Source organism: Carcharodon carcharias, chromosome 19 (genome assembly GCF_017639515.1).
Source record: "Carcharodon carcharias isolate sCarCar2 chromosome 19, sCarCar2.pri, whole genome shotgun sequence".
NCBI lineage: Eukaryota > Metazoa > Chordata > Chondrichthyes > Lamniformes > Lamnidae > Carcharodon > Carcharodon carcharias.
In genome coordinates this window covers 108,806,186-108,829,668 of record NC_054485.1, presented here as the reverse complement: position 1 = coordinate 108,829,668, position 23,483 = coordinate 108,806,186, and the positions used below count along the sequence as shown (strand labels likewise).

The 23,483-nt window shown below is 43.2% G+C and overlaps 1 pseudogene; it reads left to right on the top strand.

The window, feature by feature from the left end:
• Positions 1–11,188: 11,188 nt before the first annotated feature.
• LOC121291326 overlaps positions 11,189–23,483 on the top strand; it is a 28,823-nt pseudogene continuing 16,528 nt past the window's right edge.

Sequence of the window (23,483 nt, the reverse complement as noted above, 5' to 3'; positions counted from 1 at the left end):
TTGGCTTTCTCACCACCTGACACAGGTCTGGTCACAGCTTCGTCCATCTTAACTCAGTTATTGCAGTACTAATATTTACAGCATCCTTAAGTGGAACATTGGTGAACAGGCTAGCAATGGACACAGCATTGCTACATATAAGCAAGACCAGTTGAGGCCTTCACAAATATGAAGGAGTCCTTCACCATGTATGTGGGAAACTTGGTCAAAGCTGGTTGTAACAATCTGCACAACTGTTTGGCCAATTCATGCTGTGCAGAACCGGTCATAGATAAGATAGGTTGTAGAGGGACATCACTTTTGTGCACCTTGGACAGCCCATACATATGTAGCTGTGCCAATCGTGAGGATGAGCCCTATTGTATATATTGCATGATAGCTCATCGCTCTTCACAAGTTCTGCAAGCCGCAACTCGCACAGTAGAGTTCAGTTTTAATGACACCATGTTTGCCCAAATAGATGGTGTTGCCATGGTATCCCCTTGCGGCTCAGCTCTCGCAAACATCTTTGTTGGGTTCCATGAGAAATGTGTCTTTGATGGAATGACACCTAACCTCTTACCCTTCACATATCTCTGATATGTGGATATATTTGCTATATTTAAATCCACAGCTGCATGTAGCAATCTCCTAACATGTCTAAATGGGCTCCATCCTGCATTCAAATTCATCTTTGAAATGGAGCAGTCAAATTAATTCCCCTTCCTTGGTGTACCAGTTGAGAAATCTGCCAGGGGGTTCTCTACCAAGTCTACCGCAAGCCTACCTTCATTGGTCAATATGTGCACTGGAATTCTTAAAGCACCACATGCTATAAGATTGTTCTTATCGACAACCTTGTAAATAGGGCCCAAGCCATTTGCTCACCATGCAGGCTTGATGCTGAAATAGGGCACATCAAAGGCATCCTGCAGGATAATGGCAACCCTGATCAGATCATTTCGCACTGTATATCATGCAAACTAATGAACTGGCCTAGGGCCTTCACTTTCGGCCCTGAAAAGTGCCCAGTCTACCTCACATTACCCTGGTAGGGCAAAGTATCTCAAAAATTTGAGCAACAGGTGAAGCTAGCTGTTTCATGCTGCTGCTATGTGTTCGCCACTAACAGGATGCTGCCGGCAAGCCAAATGGACGTTCTGCCTATCACACAAATGAGTAATGTGGTCTATGGATTTCAGTATCAGTGTGAGGCTGGCAGATCGTATGAAACAGCATGTCCCAGCCACTGTTCACAATGGGCAGGGTATATACCGTACCCAACCAGCCTGTGCTTCCAAAACTCAAAGCACAATGTCCAACATTAGATGTGATTTCGTGATTGGATAACATTTGATAAATAATCCTCAGTGTGCTAAGAATTACGCTGACAACCAATTTAATATTGTCAGTTGGGCTCACATTGTGGCACATTTGAGTGTACTGGAAGCTACATATATTAATACACAGGGCCCTGTTCTTTACAGACGAAAGAACATGTACATACATTGTGCCTGTTTCAGCTAAACAAAATAAATGACAGCCATTTGCTGACTCATTTCTCAGCTCAATGCCTTGACCAATCATGGTCAAGCTGCCTGGTTTAAATTTCAAACAATGCTTGGCAGTTAATCGTCAGTCACCATCAGTGGTGCATTCTCCACGGCAATGCCACTTCCCAACCAATCAGCGGTCTCTTCACATTGTGAGAATGGATGCTTTCTTTTCAATAGTTTTGGGGAATATTGTGTTATTCTGTAAAGATTGCTTGGTGTTTGTGTGTGTATGTATGCATGTGTGTGTATGTGTATGCATTTGTGTGTGTGATTTAATTAAGCTGGACAGAGATTTATAGGAGCCAGGTTGTCAGGGGCGATGTGGTTTGAAACATAAAAGGGATAGAGGTGTTAAGTTTGAGGTACAAGTAAATAGGTTGGATTTAACATTTGCATTTTAAGATAAATTGAGTTTGTCTGAATGTCATAGGGGAGTCAGAAGAGACAAGAACCATAGGTAAATAGTAGTGGGTATATTATATTTTATTGACTCAAAAGCAAAGACAAGATAGAGACATACAAGACTTTTTAATTTGGAAGGATTTGAGTTTTAAAGAGGTCTAAGAACAATGGAACTGGAGATAAAAAGGGGAAAAGGGTATTTTAGAGTTACTGAGGAGAGCTTAGCTAGAGATAGCTGGAGTTGAGCTGGGAGCTGTTAGTTCTGGGCTGGGAGGAGGTGCAGCTTTAATCAACCATCCAGTCAAGCCAGAAAAGTCTTGGGCTGCAACAAGCAGCTTTGTTCTGAAGTGGATTCCACCGCAGAGTGGATGGGGTAGAGGTCATGTAGTATGCCTCTATTGAAGCTACAGCAGTTTGCCTTGCGTTATATTACCGGATTTCTTTTATAGTTAACATCTATCAGAGATTTTTTGGATTTCCAGCATCAGCAGTTTTTTGTTTTTCTATCTATGAGGGAGTGTTGCCTAGAGGTTTAACTTGTGGGTCTGACCAAGCACAGAGTCTTTTTGGGGGATTTTTTTTTAGACTAACCTTAATTGTGTAACTGTAATCTTGTATGCTTAAGTTTTCTTTTATTCTTGTGAATAAAACTTTTACTTTTAACTTTTAAAATCCAAAAAGTGTTACTGGATCCCTTACTGCTGAGATCAGTATATATTCTTCTCGTTATTAGAATATAATAACAAGGGTATGGCCCATAAGCCAAGTTTCCCTCTGGTTTGAGCAGCAAATAACACCAGCTGTGGTCATAGCAACATACAGAATAAATTGTTGTTTTCCCGTTATATTAGTATTCTTGTGAGTGTCCTGATAAGTGGAAGACAAAAAGCTTAGACGTGTATCATTTTTCAGAAAATTTATAATTTTTTTGATAAAAAAACCATAGATAAATATCAGCCCTGTCTTGCTCCATTGATGAAATTGGTAAGATAAGTGTTCAGGTATGCTGATTCCTCTCTCCTAGTAGGTCACAACAAAACCCAAGAGGACAGCAAGGAAAATCTTCAAAGAAAATAACTCTCCATTCAGGTTAGTCAGAAGTTAACTGTATTCATGAACTGAAATGGGGAAGTTTGCAATGGTTGGTGCCCAGTTAAGGGTTCAGTAGCATCAGTTTGCATTAACATATCTATACTCGGAGCAGCATGGAAATGTCCCGGCAGACAATCTTTCATAAGGTTATGGTTTCAAAAATCACAATGTTGCTTCAGCATTTTTATGCACAGTTCCAACAAAATCGGGGGCACTTTTAAGGTCCCGATCTCACTGATTATTTTCTCCAACATAGTTTTGTTCTGCTTGTTCTTTCCACACAGCCTGATACATAGAGATAGTCTGAGATGTGGAGTTTCTGCTCTAACCCTGAAATAGAAAACATCTCTTTCATCGCCTGGCCCACAAATCATCCTCCATTCTCACTATGAATCAGCTCAAATTCACCGACACAAAGAACTTGTTTCACAAGAATTTCCACAATAGAAAATGTTCAGCCAATTCTTAAAAAAGCAAATCCAGCTTGCCTTTGCATTGAGGAATTCAATGTGACAAATAGCAAGAAGGAGCTGATGATCTCTGTACTGTGAAAAGCCCTTGGACTGGGGGAGGAGTCAGCCAGAACAATGGCAGCTTCAGATGTGTTCTTGTCAATTAAAGAAACAAGCATTTGGAAAAAAAAAACAAACTTAATAATTCTCCAGAGCTGCTTTTCCACCTTATTTTTTTTTAAATCTGTGCATTTCAGCAGTGTTTATTTAATTGAAACATTCCTTCCATCATAAGGTCAGAAGTGGGGATGTTCGCCGGTGATTGCACAATGTTCCGCACCATTCACAACTCCCAAGATACTGAAGCAGTCCATGTCCAAATGCAGCAAGACCTGGACAATATGCAGGCTTGGGATGACAAGTGACAAGTCCACACAAGTGCCAGGCAATGACTATCACCAACAAGAGAGAATCCAACCGTCGCCCCTTGATGTTCAATGGCATTACCATCACTGAATCCCCCACTATCAATATCCTGGGGGGTTACCATTGACAAGAAACTGAACTGATCTAGCCATACAAATACTATGGCTACAAGAGCAGGTCAGAAGCTAGCAACCCGTGGTGAGTATCTTACCTTTTGACTCCCCAAAGCCTGCCCACCATCTACAAGGCACAAGGCAGGAGTGTGATAGAATACTCCCCACTTGCCTGGATGAGTGCAGTTCCCACAACACTCAAGAAGCTTGATACTGTCCAGGACAAAGCAGCCTGCTTGATTGGTACCACATCCACAAACATTCACTCCCTCCAACACGGACAATGTTTATTATCTGCAAGATGCACTGCAGGAATTCACCAAGGCTCCTTTGACAGCATCTTCCAAACCCATGACTAGACCACCATCTAGAAGGACAAGAGCAGCAGATATACGGGAACACCACCACCTGGAATTTGCCCTCCAAGTGGCTCACCATCCTGATTTGGAAATATATTGCCGTTCCTTCACTGTTGCTGGGTCAAAATCCTGGATCTGTCTACCTAACAGCACTGTGGGTGTACCTACACCACATGGGCTGCAGCAGTTCAAGAAGGCAGCTCACCACCACCACCTCAAGGGCAGCTAGGGATGGGCAATAAATGCTGGCCCAGCCAGCAAAGCCCACATCCAGTGAATGAATAAAAAAATAAATAAATCTCAGTCAAATAAAGCCACAGCTCATATCTAATGTGAAGCTTTTCAGTTCTAAATGAAAGGTTACAAAGCTGAAACGTTGATACTGTCTCTCTCTCCACAGATGCTGTCACACCTGTTGAATATTTCCAGCATTTTTTCGATTTTCATTTCAGATCTCCAGCAACTCAACTATTTGGCTTTTAAGAAAGAGTTAATGGGCCAAATCATCCAGATCTCTAGATCATTGGAGACTGGACATTTGACTGAAGATCTGCACCAGGGCCCTGGGGAAGTCCTGACATGCAGACTCATGTTGGAACTGCCCAGGAAGTTTACACCTCCAACTGACACTTCACCAGCTCTCCGGGATCCTGCCTGAATTTCTCTGAGTTAGAGTCAGACAGTTGGGAGAGATCCATGATACTGACCTGGATCATTGGCCAAGAAATATTAGACAGATTATAAGTCAGTCTAACACCTTGACAACTCCATAATTGATCCCCCCAAATCACACTTCCTGAACTCCTCATTACTCCTCACCAACTATCCAACTACACTCGAACAGACCCCACTACCCTTCTTGTCTACCCTCTGACCACCAACAAACCCCATTCCACTGACGTAACCCGACTATCCTCCAACCACCTGACTAACCCTCCAACCCAACGCAACATCCCCCAACCCAACCCGAACACAACGCCGACTACCTTGAAATCATAACCCAATCTGATCCGACCCGGTTAAACCCCCCCAACTACCTTTTCTACCCCCAACCACTCGACTACCCCTTTACCTGGCTAACCCTGACATGTCTACCCACTCACCCATCTACCAACAGTCCCGCCTACTCACCTCACCCACTCTTTACTCACCCTCTCACATTCCTACCTACCCTAGTCACTTACCCACTCGTCCATTCAACCAATGGCCCACGTACCCATTCACCCACATACCCACCTCACCCACTCACCCATCCACTGACTTCACCCATCCACCTACCCATTCACTCATTCATCCCACTGGCCATTCATTCACTTACTCAACCATTCACCAACATTCGAAGACTGGACTTTTGAGCCCACCACACTGCAACTAGTGAGGTAAAAAAGTGGGTGTGCCCATCTTCCCCAACTCTGTTCTGAGAGTTCCCGAAGGAAGCTGTGTCTTTCTTTGACAGCCCTGATCGGAAGATCCCGGAAGAAATGCGCAGCAGTCCTGAGTCGGTGGAATCTTCAAGAGTCGCCGCAATCCACCCGTTATTGTTGTACTTGAAAGATTTGGCCATTATCGCAGGTTATTTATCTTCTGTCAGCACTGGAAAAAGTTAACTATGCAACACATTTAAAACAAGTCCTGAAACAGGGAAAAGGGTTCTGAGAGAAGAACTAAAGGGAAGGACTGTAATAGGGTAGAAAACTGAAGATATTAAATGACAAGTAAAGGCTGATGGTGCAAAGCAAACAGGTATGGTAATGAAACAAGTAAAGAATCCACTTACTGGAAAAACAAGTAGGGGACTGAGTAGGACTGGAACAAAGGATGTTCCACTACCCTACAAAATACAGGCATAACTCGGAACCATACCTGTCTCCATTAGCAATAAATTTTATTGGGAAGAAATGAGTGGAGTTAGTGGAGAAGTTGTTCAATGTAAGCACAAGTTCAGACAGGTAGAGGAGGATGGTATGGATTGGGATTGGGTCTGAATTCAAGGAAGAAGCAGAGAATCCCCCTGAAATTGTCCTGGTAAGGGATGGAGGTGTAGAGAGCTTGGACTTTCATAGTGAACAGGAGACAGTTAGGGCCAAAATAATGTAGAACTTTAAAGTGACAGAGGGCGTCAGAAGAGCAAAGAACGTAGGTGGGGAGAGGCTGGTTAAGGGGGAAAAAGAAAGCTAGATTTGAGATAGGAAATATCAGGTTAGTGGAGGAAGAAAAAGTTGAAATGATGAGTGTACCAGGGCGGTCCTGTTTGTAGACCTTGGGAAGGAGGTAAAAGTGGGGTGTTTGGGGATGTGGGGGAGACCGTGAGGTTCAAGGCCTTAGAGATCTCCAGACGAGGTGAAGCAAGTGACAGTCTTTCTTTTGTCAGATTCCTCTTGTGTTTGTTTTTGTTTTGGGACTGCAGTGTTGGTAATGAATCTGCTGTTTTCCCTATCTGAACCTCCTCTAGACGGAAATAATTGCAGCTTTCAAAAGGCAATTGGATAAGAGCCTGGAGAGAGAAAGAAAAGCCGCAGGGCTGCAGACAAATGGTGAAGTAGTGGGAGGCGCTGAAGTGCTCTTAGCAGAGAGCTGATACAGCCATGATGGACTGAATGGCCTCCTTCTATATTGTAACCATTCTCTGATTATATAACTTTTTGTTTATTTTTGCTGGCCCCATTACCTCTCCCGTTGGCTTTACACCATCATCACTTCTGTCATTCAATCTCTCCTGTCTTCTGCTTTATCCCAGACCTTTCCTTTTACTCTTCCACATTCCCTCTTTCCTTCACTCTGTAATTTCTTTAAGCCTGTTACATCTGTTACGGACAGGAGAGGGTTTAATCTAAACAGCTCTGATTTTCCACTCATTATGCATCCGTAAACGGAAAGATATTTTTGATTTTTGGTTTCCCTCTTTAAATTTTCCACAACCCTTCAGTTTTGGAGTGATCCAATCATTGAGTAACAACCCAACATTAAACTCGGGATAAAGTAAAATAAGAGGGGTAGTATCTTTTACACACCCACACACAAAAAAGTGGGAAGGCGTTTCACAACATCCACCCCTTTTTCATTCATACTATAAAAGAAGGATAAGGGAAAGAAGGGGAGTTAAGGACAAAGACCACAATAAAAGTAAGAATTATGGTTTAACGTGAGTCCAGAGTCCAGTAAGTTTAAGTCCAATGAAGGTTCTTTCAGGTGGCTTTGTCTGGCAGAATTCCTGGTCTTGGCCCTAGGAACTCAGTTGCAGGTTGAGACCATTGAAGGTGCAGAAAAGTATTCTTGTATCCTGGGAATTAGGTCACTCTGTAGGTCTGGAGATCAGACTCTGAGAGAGATGGAGGTCAGAGAGGCAGGCTGCTAGCCTGGAGTCCAGTTTTCTCTTCTGAGGTTAAACCACAACTGAAGATGGAATCCGAAAGTTGTATAGTTAAAGTAATTCAAACAGCTCAAGTCTCAGTCATGTGACGGGGTGGTTTCAGGTCAAGCTATTCTGCTAATGAGACATCCTTGTTAAAACCCATTATATCTTGAGCATGTAACTGTAGAACCATTAGCACAAAGTTGGAGATGAGAATCCCAATAACTCTGCCTTTGTGCAGCGCTGGCTGGTGCAGATGCCTCGTCTACTAGCCCTTTGTCTTAGCATGGCTGGAATGTTTATATAAGGCAAGGAGTGTTGCATTCCAGGAGTTTGATGAGGTAGCCTTTGCCCATGTTTAAGCAGTTCAGAAACTTTCAGAACTACCATCTTGTGGTCACCCGCAGCCATTTTATCAGTCTAGCCATTTGTTCATTTTTGAAAAGTAATAAGTTTATAAAGTAACCAGGGTGATATATATATATATATATATATTATCCTCCCTGTCTTCTGATGATGTCACATCTCTAACTGCTTCCAATTCAGATGGAAGGCCATTGTCCTGAAACGTTAACAGTGTGTGTCCCTCTCTCTCTCCAGAGATGCTGCCAGATTTTTCCGACTATTTCCAGCACTTTTTTGTTTCTAATTTCAGATTCCTGTATTCATAGTATTTTGCTTGACTATTTGTGCTTCTCAATCATTCAAATCTTATTTCTTCTAATTCATCTTAAAATATGAATTCTTTGCTCATTCCTTGCTTCCACATGTACACTGATGACACCCAGCTCTAGCTCACCACCACCTCTCTCGGCTCCTCCACTGCCTCTAAATTATCCATCTGCTTACCCAACATCAATACTGGAAGAGCAGAAATTTCCTATAATTAAGTATTGGGAAGGCTGAAGCCATTGTCTTCAGGTCCTGATAGAGACGCCACTCCCTAATCACTGATTCCATCCTGGCAATTGTCTGAAGTTGAACGTGAGTATCCACAACATTGGTTTCATGTTTGACCCCAAGATGAGCTTTCAACCACACATCCACAGTGTCATTAAGTACACTTTTTTCCACCTCCGTAATTTTTCCAGTGGAACAAGAAGTTCTGAAGGATGGGAATGGAGGAATTTGGATTTCTCATTGCTGGGACTTTGACCCGCCTATTGTTTAAGTATAGTCTGTGGAAGAAATGTTCTAATTTGGACCCTCATCCCATATTGATGATGTTCCCGATGACTTTGCGGATTTGACTGGGTTGGGATTGTCTGCACCTTGTCCTTCTAATTGCTGCAACCTCTGTCTGATATTTTTGTTTCTGTCCATGTAGGGTGAGAAAAACATTCAGTGCACAAGAACACAAGAAACAGGAGCAGGAGTAGGCCACACAGCCCATTGAGTCAGCTCCACCAATTACTACAATGTCATGACAGTGGATCACAGACCCGAATTAGTTACTGGCATATTTAACTTTTTAAGGAAGACATGTTTTTTTCAAAAAGACATACAATCAAAGATACTGAGCAAAAGCTTTCTGAGAATGTAAAGTAACCATTTTCGGGAAAATTCCTATAATCGACCGACTAGTTCTGAGAGAACATGGAATGTCACGCCTAAAAAGGTGTCAAGGCTTACTTCAGACAGAGACACTTGAAAGGAAGAGATTCAATGCAAAAGACTGAACTTTAATCTCCTATGGTTACAGAGACAATGGAGACTGATTGTCACATCTCAGCAAACATCCATCAAAACCATCTCCTGTTGAATATATCTCAGAGTGTGGAAATGGTCTGAGTTGAAAGAAAACGGATTTCAGGCAAAAGACATGTATTTTTCCCCTTCCAGAAATACACAAGGAAATGGGTTAAAAAGCTAGCTGCAGACCTGATCTACATGTGCTAATGTTTTACTGTGCAAGTGTTCTCATGGCAAGTGTGTGCTGTGAGAGTCACAGCAGAAAAAGATCAACTAGACAGCCCTGAAGCTTGCAGGCAAAAGGCTCTCTCTTTCCCTCTGTTGCTGGAGGTAAGTCAGCAAAGCCACAATCGAAAAGGAAATAGGACAGCTTCTTCAGCCAACCGCAGAAAAAAGTGTCTGGAAACCACCTGTTCAACTGCCAAAGTCAGCTCTACTTGAATCATCCAACTTAACAGCCCTAGCGTTTTGTCATCTACTGCTCATGGATCACAGACAAGTCAAAGATTGATTCGCATATTTTTTAAACTTATATTTGGACTTAACTTCTCATTTCTGATCTGTGTTGCATTTTTATTATTTTTTTCTCAGGTTTTTAGCAAGTAATAAACTTGCTCTTTCTTTGACTCAAGAAATCCTGGTTAGATTGGTTTCTTCTAAAAGACAAATACATTTGGACTGGGAAAAAGCTATTTGTGGGGGGAAGGGATCCCTTTTAAATTAACCTTGCTACGACCAACTGAGGGGTTGAATGAAGAAGGGGAGTCAGCTCATTCCTCCTCACCTAGGAGCATAACAAAATTGGGGTCCCATTTGGGAAATTAACAAATTGGGGGACCTTGCCTGGGAATCAGTTATAGCAATGACCATAGCTGATTGTGGGCTTCACCTCCACTTTCTCAACCACTCCCTATATGCCTTAATTCCCTAAGACTCCAAAACTCTGTCTATGCAAGATTTAAATATAGTCAACGATGGAGTATTCAGAACTCTCTGGGATAGAGAATTCCAAAAAAAAATCACAACCCTTTGAGTGAAGTAATTTCTCCCCATCTCAGTCCTAAATGATCTACCCATTATCCTGAGGCTGTATCCCCGTGAAACCTGTGTTTTAGATTCCCCGACCAATGGAAACAATCTCTCAGCACCTACCCACCGAGACCTTCAGAATCTTGCAGTTTTTGATGAGATCGCCTCTCATTCTTCTAAACTCCAGAGAATATAGGCCAAGTTCATTCAGCCTCTCACCATAGGCCGTTCCAGAGGCCAATAGTGAAGCTTTGCTGTACTGCCTCCAATGCAAGTATATCCTTTCTTAAATGTGGAGTCTAAAACTGCACACAGTACTCCAGATACGGTCTCACCAAAACCCTACAATAATTATAGTAAGACTTCTTTATTCTTGTACTCCAATCCCCTTGCAATGAAGGCCAATACGCCATTTGCCTTCCTATTTGCTTGCTGTACTTGCATGCTAAATTTCTGCATTCCTTGTACGAGCACACCCAAGTCCCTTTGAACATCAACACTTAGAAAGTTCCCACCTTTTCAGGTCAGACTGGATCAGTTTGGCAGGTTCCCTGAGGGAAATTAATTAAAGTGTCCGGTTTTTCGACAATCCATTTACATTCATCACTGCTGCCTGTCCTTTGCTGGGTTGTGTTTTATAATATTTCTGCTGGAATAAAAAACAAAAACTTAAAATTGCTTCACTTTATACTGTGCACATTTTACTTGGAGCTCAGTGCCTGAGGAATCCTTCGAGATGTCCAACATATGGGGGATGCTGAAAAGTGATCAGCGGAAGGAGCTGTGCAGCCTCCACAAGGAGAAGATGAAGTTATTTTGTAAAACTGACAATCATCCCATCTGTGTTGTTTGTCAAAGTTCAAAAAGCCATCAAACCCACGAGTTGCTGTCACTAGAAGAAACTACTGAAGAGTTTAAGGTGAGGAGATAGCACGTAAGATAGAGAAACCTAAGACATTGATCCTCAACATTGACTTGGGGTTGACACTTGGCTGTCAATACTTAAGGCATTTTTGATAATGCGTTTGTGTTTATTTACTCTCTGGTTCATTACATGGGCTGTTATTTGCATCGCTGCTTGAGGAGCGAGGGATAAAATGTAGAAGAATTTGATTAATCTTGTGCAGTGTGCTCCACGTGTGAAGAAGTCAATATCAGCATGAACTTGGTAACCTATAATGAACTGTTCTCGAACAGCTCAAAGTTTTAGCAATCAGGTAAAATAACAAGAGCCAGGAAACAGGGGCAGATCAATTTCTTTGGGCCGAATCGTCCGGTCCCATTGGCTTCGGGCGTCATGATGAGCAGGGGCGGCTCAAATGGCGAGAAGGCTAAAAATCAGTTTCACGCCTTCGTGAAACCAGTTTGCAATCGTCCTCTTCACCCATCAATGATGGGTCATGTCTGCCATTGCTGCATATCGGGAACCTAATTTCAATACTTAGCATCTCATTATAAGGCCTTTTTGCTGGAATTATTCCTCCACATCAAATTTACCGCCTATGTCAGTGTGACTTCAGAACTGCATGCTTCATAACTGCCCTTAAAGGCTAGCACTTGAGCTTCAAGGGGAGCTCAGAAGCGAGTGCACACAACCTTGCACAGTGCTCGCGAGCATTTCCCATAGGACATTAAGGATGAGTTGCAGTGCATTCACAGGGGGCACAGGCAAGTCACTTTTTCCAGGCTGGCTTTCAGTGTGGGGCAAGGGCAAGGGCTCCAGTGCGGGTCAGGCAGGTGGTGGTGGGCACGGCAGCAAAGACTGAAGGAGGGATGCCTGGGGGTGGGGGGAAGGGGGTGAGGGAAGCGGCCACACTTGGAAAAGCTTGTCAAAAGTCAGCTCGCTTCTGCAGCTGAGACTGTGCAGCTGCAGCTCCATTGACACGCTTGGAATTGGACCTCTGAAACTTTTCTGCTCACTCACAGAATTGTTACAATGCAGGAGAAGGCCATTCGGCCCATTGTGTCTGCACCGGCTGTCCAACTGAGCATTATGACTCAGTGCCATTTTCCTGCCTTTTCCCCATACCTTTGCACATTGTTTCTATTCAAATAATCACCTAATGCCCTCTTGAATGCCTCGATTGAACCTGGCTCCATCACACTTCTAGGCAGTGCATTGCAGACCCGAACCACTCGTTGCGTGAAAAAAATTTTCACTTGTTACATTTGCTTCTTTTGCAAATCACGTTATACCTGTGCCCCCTTGTTCTCGATCCTTTTGTGAGCGGGGACAGTTTCTCATTATCTACTATATCCATCTCCCTCATGATTTTGAACATCTCTATTAAATCTCCTCTTAGCCTCCTTCTCTCCAAGGAGAACAGTCCCTCAATCTATCCTCATAGCTGAAGTCATTCCTGGAACCATTTTTGTAAACCTCTTCCGCACTCTTTCCAATGTGTTCACATCCTTCCTATAGTGTGGCGCCCAGAACTGTACACATTATTCCAGCTGAGATCTAATGAGTGTCTTATACAAGTTCAGCATAACCTCCTTGCTCTTGTACTCAGGATAAATAAAGCTCAGGACACTGTATGCTTTATTAACTGCTCTCTCCACTTGTCCTGCCACCTTCAATGACTTATGCATTCTGACATAAAAACAGAAAATGCTGGAAACACTCAGCAGGTCTGGCAGTGTGTGTGGGGAGAGAAACAGAACTAACGTTTCAGGCTGATGACCTTTCACCAAAACTGGGTTTTTTTCATTCTTTCACTCAAGCAATGCAGAAGCACAGAAGTGCCACCAAATGCTCCAGAACTTTTCACCCCTCGAGTGCAGACTGCAAATTAATGTGTGTTTTAGGAGGCAGCATAACAATTGGTTGACTAGACAAGTTGTAGAATCCAATTGTGAGAGGTGGCTGTGGTGCAGTCACTGGTGAAGGCACTCACAGCCCCTTGCAATGTCTTTATTAAGGTATGGGCCAGTGTCCATCATGGTTCAAGTTTATAGCGCAGCCTTGCATTGCGGGTTAAGAGAACGTCTGTGCCTGAGCTGAGGGCACAGCACGGAGTCCAGTGGCCAAAGCAGTCGCCAATCAGTTAGGTGGAATCGGGTGAAGATAGGTGGGGTTTTGTAAAGCCGATGAGCACATTACACATGGACATCCAAGTGGTGACCAGCACTCTCCTGCATGTGTGAAGGGGCCTTCAGACTTAACCAAGAGAGGTCCTTAGGACACCCTGTCTCTCTCTTTGATCCTGCAGGAGGAGAACATCAGGATCATGGAACCCGGTGCTTTTGCATTATGCTTCATGGCTTACAGATACCAGAGAAAAAGGAGACAGTGGCGGAGGTGCCTTGCTCGACAAAGAGAGGAGAACTTCCCTCAAGATGAAGGCTTGGCAGCTGAAGATCCACAGTGAGCCATCGTGAATAGGCGCTTCAATGGAGCCAGGGTCTATAGACATCGTCTGTCATTCCTGCAGATGACTGAGAACTAGTGTTGTCAAAGACTGTGCACATCTAGGGAACTAGTCGGTCACATTTGCCACCTGCTGAAGGTTTTGGCGCCATAGGGGCTTGGAGGTCATCCACTGGCAGTGGCCATGAAAATGACCGCGATGCTCAATTTTTACGTCAGTGGCTCCTTCTAGGGCTCCACAGGTGCCCTGTGCGGCATCTCACAACCTCCATGCACAAGTTTATTCAGGAGGTCATGGAGGCCATCTTTGCGAAGGCACAGAGCTTTGTGCATTTTGCCTGGGGCCAGGAAAGCTAGGAAGCAAGAGAACTGGGATTTGCTCAGATCTCTGATTTTCCACAGGTGCAGGGTGCTACTGACTGCACTCAATTGGTGCTTAGATCTCCATGGCAACAAGCAGTCAACTCCGTCAACCGCAAGGCCTTCCACTCGCTGAACGTTCAGCTCGTGTGCGACTGCCACAAATGCATCCTGCAGGTCTGCGCACAGCTCCCAGGGAGTGTCCACGACTCCTACATGCTCAGCAGGTCTCAGATCCCTGAGATCTCCCAGGGGCCACAGAGACTGAAGGGTTGGCTCCTCGGGGACAAGGCTACCAACAGAGGATGTGGCTGATGACAGCCATGCTGCAGTCTCAGACTGCAGCAGATGTCAAGGCCCATGCTGCAACCTGGACTTTGGTGGAATAAATGATAGGCATTTTGAAAGTGAGGCACCAGTGCCTTGGCAGGTCCAGTGGAGCACTGCAATACAGTCCATCAAGGGTGTCATGCATCATTGTCGCTTCCTGCGCGTTCCACAGCCTGGCGCTGCAACATGGGGAGGACCTGGCTAAGGGGGAGATGGAAGAGATGCACGTCTCCTCCGATGAGGAGGACACCAATGGGGATGATGATGAGGCCCTTGAAGGCAAGGATGCCAGTGATGAGACCATTACAGTTACCAGACAAGACAAGCGAGCTCAGGAGGCCCTCATGGTTGCAAGATTCATGGAAGATAATGACGAGATGACAAGATGGAACTCTGTGACGCCTGCCCACTACATTCTAGCAGCAATAATGAGAACCGTCGAGGTGCAGGCATCAGTAATGTGTCCAGTGAGTGTGGGGCCGGACCATCAATTTGGTCTGAAGGTTACACACCACACAGGGAAGAGGCCCTGGGCTGAGACACCTGCCTTTATCCTGTGCAGGAACTAAGTCTTTACATCTGAGTAACAGGAGCACTGTTCATCAGAACAAGGAGCCACAGACTAGGAGACATTCTTGGGAGTTTATTTACAATCATGAACATTATATACAAGTGATTAACACTCATCCTCAGGCTGTGCAGTTACATCTCTTAACTTTCCTAACCCCTGCTGCTACATCTTGATGCTCCCTGGACATCCACAGAGGAGGTGGAGACAGCCTGCTGACTGCTATGCCCAGTCTGTGATGACCTTGGCAGGCATCCTCTGGAGGGCTGAGACCTGGAGGGCCCCGGCCTCCTTTGGGTGTCCTGCTGTGGGCCAGCTGCACCCTCCTCGGCCTGTTGAGCTGGATTTGCAGGGGTCACAGCAAGAATAGTTTTGGATCGGCCGAACATTCCCGGAGTAAGCTATGTGGATGGCCCCGGGGTGTTGAGCTGCTGGTCCTCCTCTCTATGGGTGCCTGTCTGCTGGCTGACTCCATGAGGGGAAGGGGAAACTGGATTGCGATCGAGCTGCCCCACACCCCTCTTCAGCTGACAAAGTTGGAGGCCACCTATGGCATCAGCAATGGAATTCAGCCCATGTAGCAGTGCAGGACAGATGTCCTGGACGAAGCTCTCCTTGACAACTGCCATCCTGCCAGTTTTGACCTCGGTGTGTTGGCATGACAGTCCTCCATTGTGCCTTCTAATCTGAGGAGTGCAGCGGGCATCCCTTGCTGATGTTCCTCAGCTTGCCTTTGCAGTTGCAGCAACTGAAGTATGATGGAGACCAGAGGCTCGTCATCTGACTTGGACTCAGCAGATTTCTAGCCTCCAGCAGTTCTCTGAGTACCAGAAATCTTGGATGTCCCTGCCTCCCTTACAGTCCAAAATGGGAGAATTTATAATGGAGAACAAGGAAATGACAGAGCAATCAAATAACTCTGTCTTCACAGAAGAATACACAAATACCTTCCCAGAAGTACTTGGGAACTAAGGGTCTAGTGAGAAGGAGGAATTGAAGGATATTAGCATTAGTAAACAAATAGTGCTGGGGTAATTACTGGGAACGAAAGCTGATAAATCCCCAGGGCCCGGTAATCTACATCCCAGGGTTCTGAAGGAGTCAGCCATGGAAATAGTGGATGCTTTGATTGACATCTTCCAAAATTCTGTAGATTCTGGAACAGTCCCAGAGGGTAGCAAATGTAACCCCACTATTTAAAAAAGGAGGGAGGGAGAAAGCAGCGAATTACAGACTAGTTAGCCAACATCAGTGGTAGGGAAAATGTTAGAGTCTATTACAAAGAATGTGACAACAGTACACTTGAAAATATCAATGGGATTTGAGAAGTCAACATGGGTTTATGAAAGGGAAATCAAGTTTGACAAACTTGGAAGGCTTGATTTTCAAAGTCCGTGATTTTGGGTATTTCTCCACCAGTCTGCAACCTATCCTTCTTGGTGTGCCAGCTTGTCCTGCATGAATAGAGGCGGAGCGAGTGTAAGCAGGATATCTGCCAGGCCAGATAAGTGAGATCTCTGTGGATGTGTGATAGGTTTGTGAGCACGTGAGTTGAGTGCGTTGTGAACAGTGGCTTACCCTGGCTGAATGGAGGAGGTCATTCATCCTCTTTCGGCAATGGACGGCTGTTTTCTTTTGCAGGGTGTTGACATAGACCACTGCTGCCACCGCCTCCCATGCAGGACCTTGCTTGCTGACCTTCGGAGTAGGGCAGGGGACTTCACAATGGGCTTCCAAGGCATCCAGTAAGCACCTGAGGAAGGCGTTACTAAATTTGGGGGCAGCATATTTCCTCCCTTTGGCAACCATGACTTTCTAATAGCTTTCGATCCCTTAGAAAGTGCTAGCTCTGTGCAGGGGCTCCCTTTAAATATGGTACTCAGATTTCTGAAGGCCTCAGATGACAGCAAGGCAGGGGAATCAGAGGCCATCCCAGCAGCAACCTGGGGTGTTTCCTGGTTTCCTGGGAATGTATTATTAATGAGGTGGGACTCACGGGCATGGGACGATATGGTACAAAACCCACAATTGCGGCCGGCAGATAAAACAACTCTTTTCACGCCTGCGAGCTCACTTTATGCAAATCTGGGACAAATTCATTGGGTATTTTCCGAAAGAATGGCCCAAACAGAGACAGATTTAACAAGAAAGCACTTTGGAAGTTTAAGGAAAGAAAAGAGGTGTCTTTAGAAATCATAAGGAGACAGCATCCCTCAATAACAAAAAAATGTAACATTTTTGAGGAGTGCAAATAATAGATTCAAATAGTATAAAACAAAAGAAACTTAACAAATTAACTAATAACATTGTCACTTGCATTGGCGGACACCAGTGGAGTCTAAATAAATTAAAGGTAGTCCAAGTATTTAAAAAGCTATTAAAAAATGAAAGGGAAGGGAACATTTAAAAAGAGATAACAGACTGAAGTAATATTGAACGTTAGATAGTTGAAAAAAACACAACTTAAACAGACGACAGAAAAGATGGAACAAGAAAGGGAAACAGCTGAGAACATTATAACTGAGATGGAGTTGGAGGGATGTATATATTGTGCTATACTCATGGAGGACGAAGACAGATGGATTGCAAAGGTGGAGAAATATGGAAAGCGAGTCAGTAGCTTAAACAGGATTTCTGACCTCCAAGATGTGGGAATTTACAGGAGATGAGAAGGTGAGAAATTTTCTATGGGTGTTGTAGATAGAAATAGATTCAGTCAGTGTTAATGCCAGGATAATATCAGAACCTGAGAGGGAACCTTCAGGAACTATACCTGGAGAGCAGTACAATCAGCAGCTAATTTTTATAATAGAGGAACAAGAACTGAAGCTAATGATATAGGAATGGTGGATGGATTGAGGTTATTGGAAGATACCCTATGAAGATACTTGAGATTAAATTAATGAACAGATACCATGCACTGCCAATCTTTAATTTTGATTCTTGGGATGTGGGCCTTGCTGACAAGGCAGCATTGATTACCCATTATGAATTACCCTGAAAAGGTGGTGGGACATATCAATGCACTCTTACTTGCTGAGGTGGTTAAGTTGTTTCAAAGAGCAGTGAATATTCAAACATGTCAGTGTGGAACTGGACTCAAGTACAGATTAGACTGGGTAAGGGCGACTTTCATAAGGTCATAGGAAATAGGAGCAGGAGTGGCTCATTCATCCCCTCCAGACTACTCCGCCAGTCAATAAGATCACGGTTGATCCAATTGTGGCCTGAAATCTACTTTCCTGCCTCCCCCTATAACCCTTGACTCCCTTGTCAATCAAAAATTTGTCTAACTCTAATCTTGAATATATTAAATGACCAGTCTCTGAGGAAGAGAATCCCAAAGATTAACAACCCTCTGAGAGAAGAAATTCCTCCTCATCTTCGTCTAAAATATGGTTCATGCAACAACAACTGTGTTAGGGACAAAAAATTCAATGCTCTAAACACTTTATCTAAAGTACCCAAACTTGAACAATCGAAATCTCCTGATGTAAAATATTTATGGGCACTATGTTTCTCAATTAATAAAGTGCCAAAGCTCAAATTACAACATAATTGTAATATTTACTGCTTCACACCCAAGTAGACAGCCCACCATTCTGCAGGCATTGTCCTTCCTTAAGATTAATCAGTGACGTCTTTGAGTGAAGGCTTGCCTATTAGCCTCTCTGACCAATAAACAGTATGTTTGTTTGGCTGTTGTCTCTGATTTTCTATCTGCTTTTCCTTCAACGACCTTATTACTTCCACCTACAGTAACTTAGCGTTTGTTACTGGATAATATTCCAGAGAAAGTGAGTTCAAGTCCCACCATGAGAGTTTGAGAATTTAATTCTGTTTAAAAAAGCTCATGTGAGTATAAGTGACCATGACAGTGTCAGACTGTCACAGAATCCTGCAGTCCAGAGGGATCTGGGCATCCTTGCACATGAATCAGAATTGATGTCCCTGTTGTGACTGTGGCAGATTTTGCCCTTTGTCCTTCACCTATTGCACCAACGTTGGTTTTGCCAGCTCTGGACTCCTAGTCACCACGCTCCTGACTTGTGCCTTATAGATGGTGGACAGACTTTACACTATCCTTTGCATAAAGAAGTGCTACCCCCAAATGGTCCAGGTCTAATTTTAAGGTTATTCCCCCTTGTTCTGGACTCCTCACACCAGAAAAAATAGTTTATCTCTATCAACCCTCTCAAATTCTTTATCAACTTAAACATTGGATCACCCATTAATCTTCTACCTTCAAGGGAATGAAAACTCTGAGAATTATCATCGATTAAATCAAATTGAATTTAATTTTCAGATGTTTATGGTACAAAATGTACATATTAATTCATGTTCTTTGTTCAGGAGGAACTGCAAACCGTCCTGAAGCCGATTCAGGATAAGAAGAAGGAACGTGCTGCTGTAAAAAGCAATTACGAGAAAATATTAACCCACATTCAGGTACTTTTGTTAATACCTTGTTCTACATTTTCCAATCACTTTTTGTTTTCTTGGAACTGTTCAACATTCATCACCAAAATAAAATCTCACTTCAGAAAATTAGTGAATTATCACAGACAATTTCCTTGTTCTGGTGAAACCTAGCTTAAACAAAATGCAGCAACTCAATTCTTAGAGCTCCCTCTTCTGATCTTCATTAACTTGATTTCACTGCATCAAGGGCGGTTTTACTCTCTAATATTCTTATGAAGGGATCTGCACAACCTTTTTAAAATATTCATTTACATTTTTCAATCTCAATCTTATTTCTCCAGGACCAAGGTATAAATACAGAGAAACAGGTTAAAGCTGAATTTGAAAAACTTCACCAGTTTCTCCGTGAGGAAGAGAGGTTGTGTTGGAAGATCTGAAATTGGAGAAAGAGAAAAAGAGTCAGGAGATGAAGGAGAGGATTGAGAAGATAACAAAGGAAATCTCGTCACTTTCAATCGCTGTAAAGGATATTGAACAAGAGCTGAGTGAACAGAACAGCATCAGGTTTTTAACTTTCCTTTGTCACTTCTTTGGCACTATCTTCGAGATTACGCAGATTATGCTAGCAAAATCCAGAACATTACTCCACATCAATAGTCAGAACTGAAAGGTCACAGACCTCAAACGTTAGTTCTGTTTCTCTCTCCACAGATACTGCCAGACATGCTGAGTACTCCCAACATTTCCTGTTTTATTTCAGATTTCCAACATCTGCAGTATTTTGGCTTTGCATTAACATAAACAATTTGGGCTCTGGAAACACAAGTACAATTTGAAAATTTGCAGGTGTCATAAATAAAGCAAAGAGGACTGTTTCAAAATACTGAAAGATGTTAAAAAATTTGCAGAATGGGCATGTAATTGCAAATAGATGCACTTTGGTAGGAAGAGTAAGGCGCCACATATCCCTCAGAAAGTAAGGTCAGAAGTTTCCCACTGGAGATGGGAAGCAGGAGCTGAGCCTGCTCCACTATTCAATAAGATCATTGATGACCTTATTCCTCAACTCCACCTTCTCTTACTATCCTTATATTTCTTGATTTCATGAGTATTCAAAAATGTATTAATCCCTGTATTGAATATATTCAAAAACTGAGCATCCGCAGCTCACTGGGATAGAGAATACACAAGATACACAACCCTTTAAGAGAAGAAATTTCTCCCTATGTCAATAAGAGATGGCTGATCCCTTATTAAGTCTGACCACTCTCCAAATTTTCCCGTCCCACCCACGACAATGCCCGCTGTGGGCAGGACTGAAAAATCCCAGCCCTAGTTGACTCAATTTCTCCTCACAGGTCAATTCACCCATTCCAAGAATCTAGTCAACATTTGCTGCAATCCCTTTATACCCTTCCTTAGAGGAGGAGACAAATACTACAATATTAATACAGTTATCAATATAGTTATGGTGCTAAATAAGGGGATGGTATCATAGTGGTAACGTTACTAGACTAGTAATCCAGAAGCCCAAACAAATTCTCCAGAGACATGAGTTCAAGTCCAACCATGGCGGAGGGAGGAATTTAAATTCAATTAATTCATACATCTAGAACAAAATGTTAGTTTCATTAACAATCCTGAAGGCATTAGATTGTCCTAAAATCCATCTGTTCACTAATGTCCATCAGGGGAGGAAACCTATCATCCACACCCAGTCTGGCCTACATGTGACTCCAACCCAAAGCAACGTGGTTGACTCTTAACTGTCCCATGGTATAACCTAGCAAGCTGCTTTGTTCAAGGGCAGTTAAGTATGGGTAATAAATGCTGGCTTAGCCGGCGACACTCACCTCCCAAGAACAAATATAAAAATATAGTAAGCCTGAGGACTGGAAGCATTTTAGAAACCAGAAAAGGGTGATCAAAAAGTTGATAAAAAGGGAAAAATGTAGAAAAGAGAATAAACTAGCCAGAATTATAAAACCAGATTGTAAATGTTTTTTAAGTATATAAAAGGAGTGGAGTAGCTAAAGTACATGTTGGCCCCTTTAAGGCAGAGTTGTGAGGTATTATCAAAGATAATGAGGAAATGCAGTGGCAGTGAACAAATACTTTGCATCTATCTTCACAGCAGGTGACACAAAATGCATCTTCAGAATAAAGAGTGAGGAACTTTTGTTTTATTCATTCATAGGATGTGGGAATTACTGGCTCAGCCAGCATTTATTGTCCATCCCGAATTATCTTTGGTCAGAGGGCATTTAAGAGTCAACCACATGGGGTCACGAGTAGGCTAGATTAGATCAGGACAGCAGATTTCCTTCCCTAATGGACATTAGTGAACCAGATGGGCTTCCATGACAATCAGCAATGGCTTCACAGTCATCATTATACTTTAAATTCCAGGTTTTTTAAAATTGGATTCAAATTCCACTACCTGCCATGGTGGGATTCAAATCCAGATCCCCAGAGCTTTACCCCTGAGTTTCTGGCTTACCAGTCTAATGACAATAGCACGATGCCACCACCTCCCCAGTGAGTACCTGTAGAGGAAAATTATTAGAGAAATATAAGGCACTAAAAGCTGACAATTCTCTAGGACCTGGTTGCCTATGGAGTGCTAAAAGAGGTAGCTGCAGAGGTGGTGGATGCACTAGTTAGCATTTTCCAAAATTCCCTGGATTCTAAAGTGGCCTCAGCAGATAAGCATGTGTAACACCCATTTTTAAAGAAAGGAGAGAGAGAGAGACAAAACTGGGAACTACAGGCCAGTTAGCCTGACATAAGGCATTGGAAAAATGCTGGAATATTTTATTCAGGAAGCCCTAACAATGCACTTAGAAATTCATGGCATGATCAAATTCAACACAGTTCTGTGAAAGGGAAATCATCTTTGACCAATTTATTAGAGTTTTCTGAGGATGCAATTAGTAACATAGATAAAGGAGAACAAGTCGATTTCCAAAAGGCATTCAATAAGGTGCCACAGGAAAAGTTAATACACAAGGATTCAGGGCTCATGGAGTTGGGGGAGATGTATTAGCATGGATGGAGAATTCATTAACAGACAGGAAGCATAGAGTAGGTACAAATGGGCATTTTCAAGCTGGTAGGCTGTAACTGGTGTAGTGCTAGGCACTGAGAGGTTGTTTCCCCTGGCCAGGGAATCTAGAACACAGAGACATAGTTTCAGGATAAGGGGTCGATCATTTAGTACTGAGATGAGGAAACACATCTTAAGGGTCAAAGGGTTGTGAGTCTTTAATATCCCCACACCAGAGGGTTGTGGATATTCCATCATTGACTATATTCAAGTCTGGGATAAACAGATTTTTGGCCTCTCAGGGAATCAAAGGATATGGGGAGAGGGCAAGAAAGTGGAATTAAGATAGAAGATCAGGCATGATCAAATGAAATGGTGGAGCGGGCTTAGGAGATCACATGGTCTACTCCTGCTCCTATTTCTTGTGTTCTTATGTTCAATCTATACACAGTATACCAGGTATGGTTTCATCAAGCCATACATAATTTCAGTAACAATTTTTTATTTTATCATCAGAGGGTAATGGTCAATGGGTGTTTTTGTGACTGGATGCCTGTGTCCAGTGGAGTTCCACATGGATCGGTTTTGGGTCTCTTGCTGTTTGTGGTATATATAAGACTTGAGTGTAGGAGGACTGATCAGTAAGTTTGTGGATGACACGAAAATTGGTGGGGTGGTAAATAGTGAGGAGGATAGCCATAGATTATAGGATGATATAGACGGGCTGGTCAGATGGGCTGATCAGTGGCAAATGGAAATTAATCTGGATAAGTGGGAGGTAATGCATTTGGGCAGGACAAACAAGGCACGGGAATACACAATGGATGGTAAGTCCCCTGGGAAGTACTGAGGATCAGAGGGACCTTGGTGTGCAGGAGCACCAGTCCCTTAAGGTAGCGGGATAGGTAGATAAGATGGTTAAGAAGGCATATGGG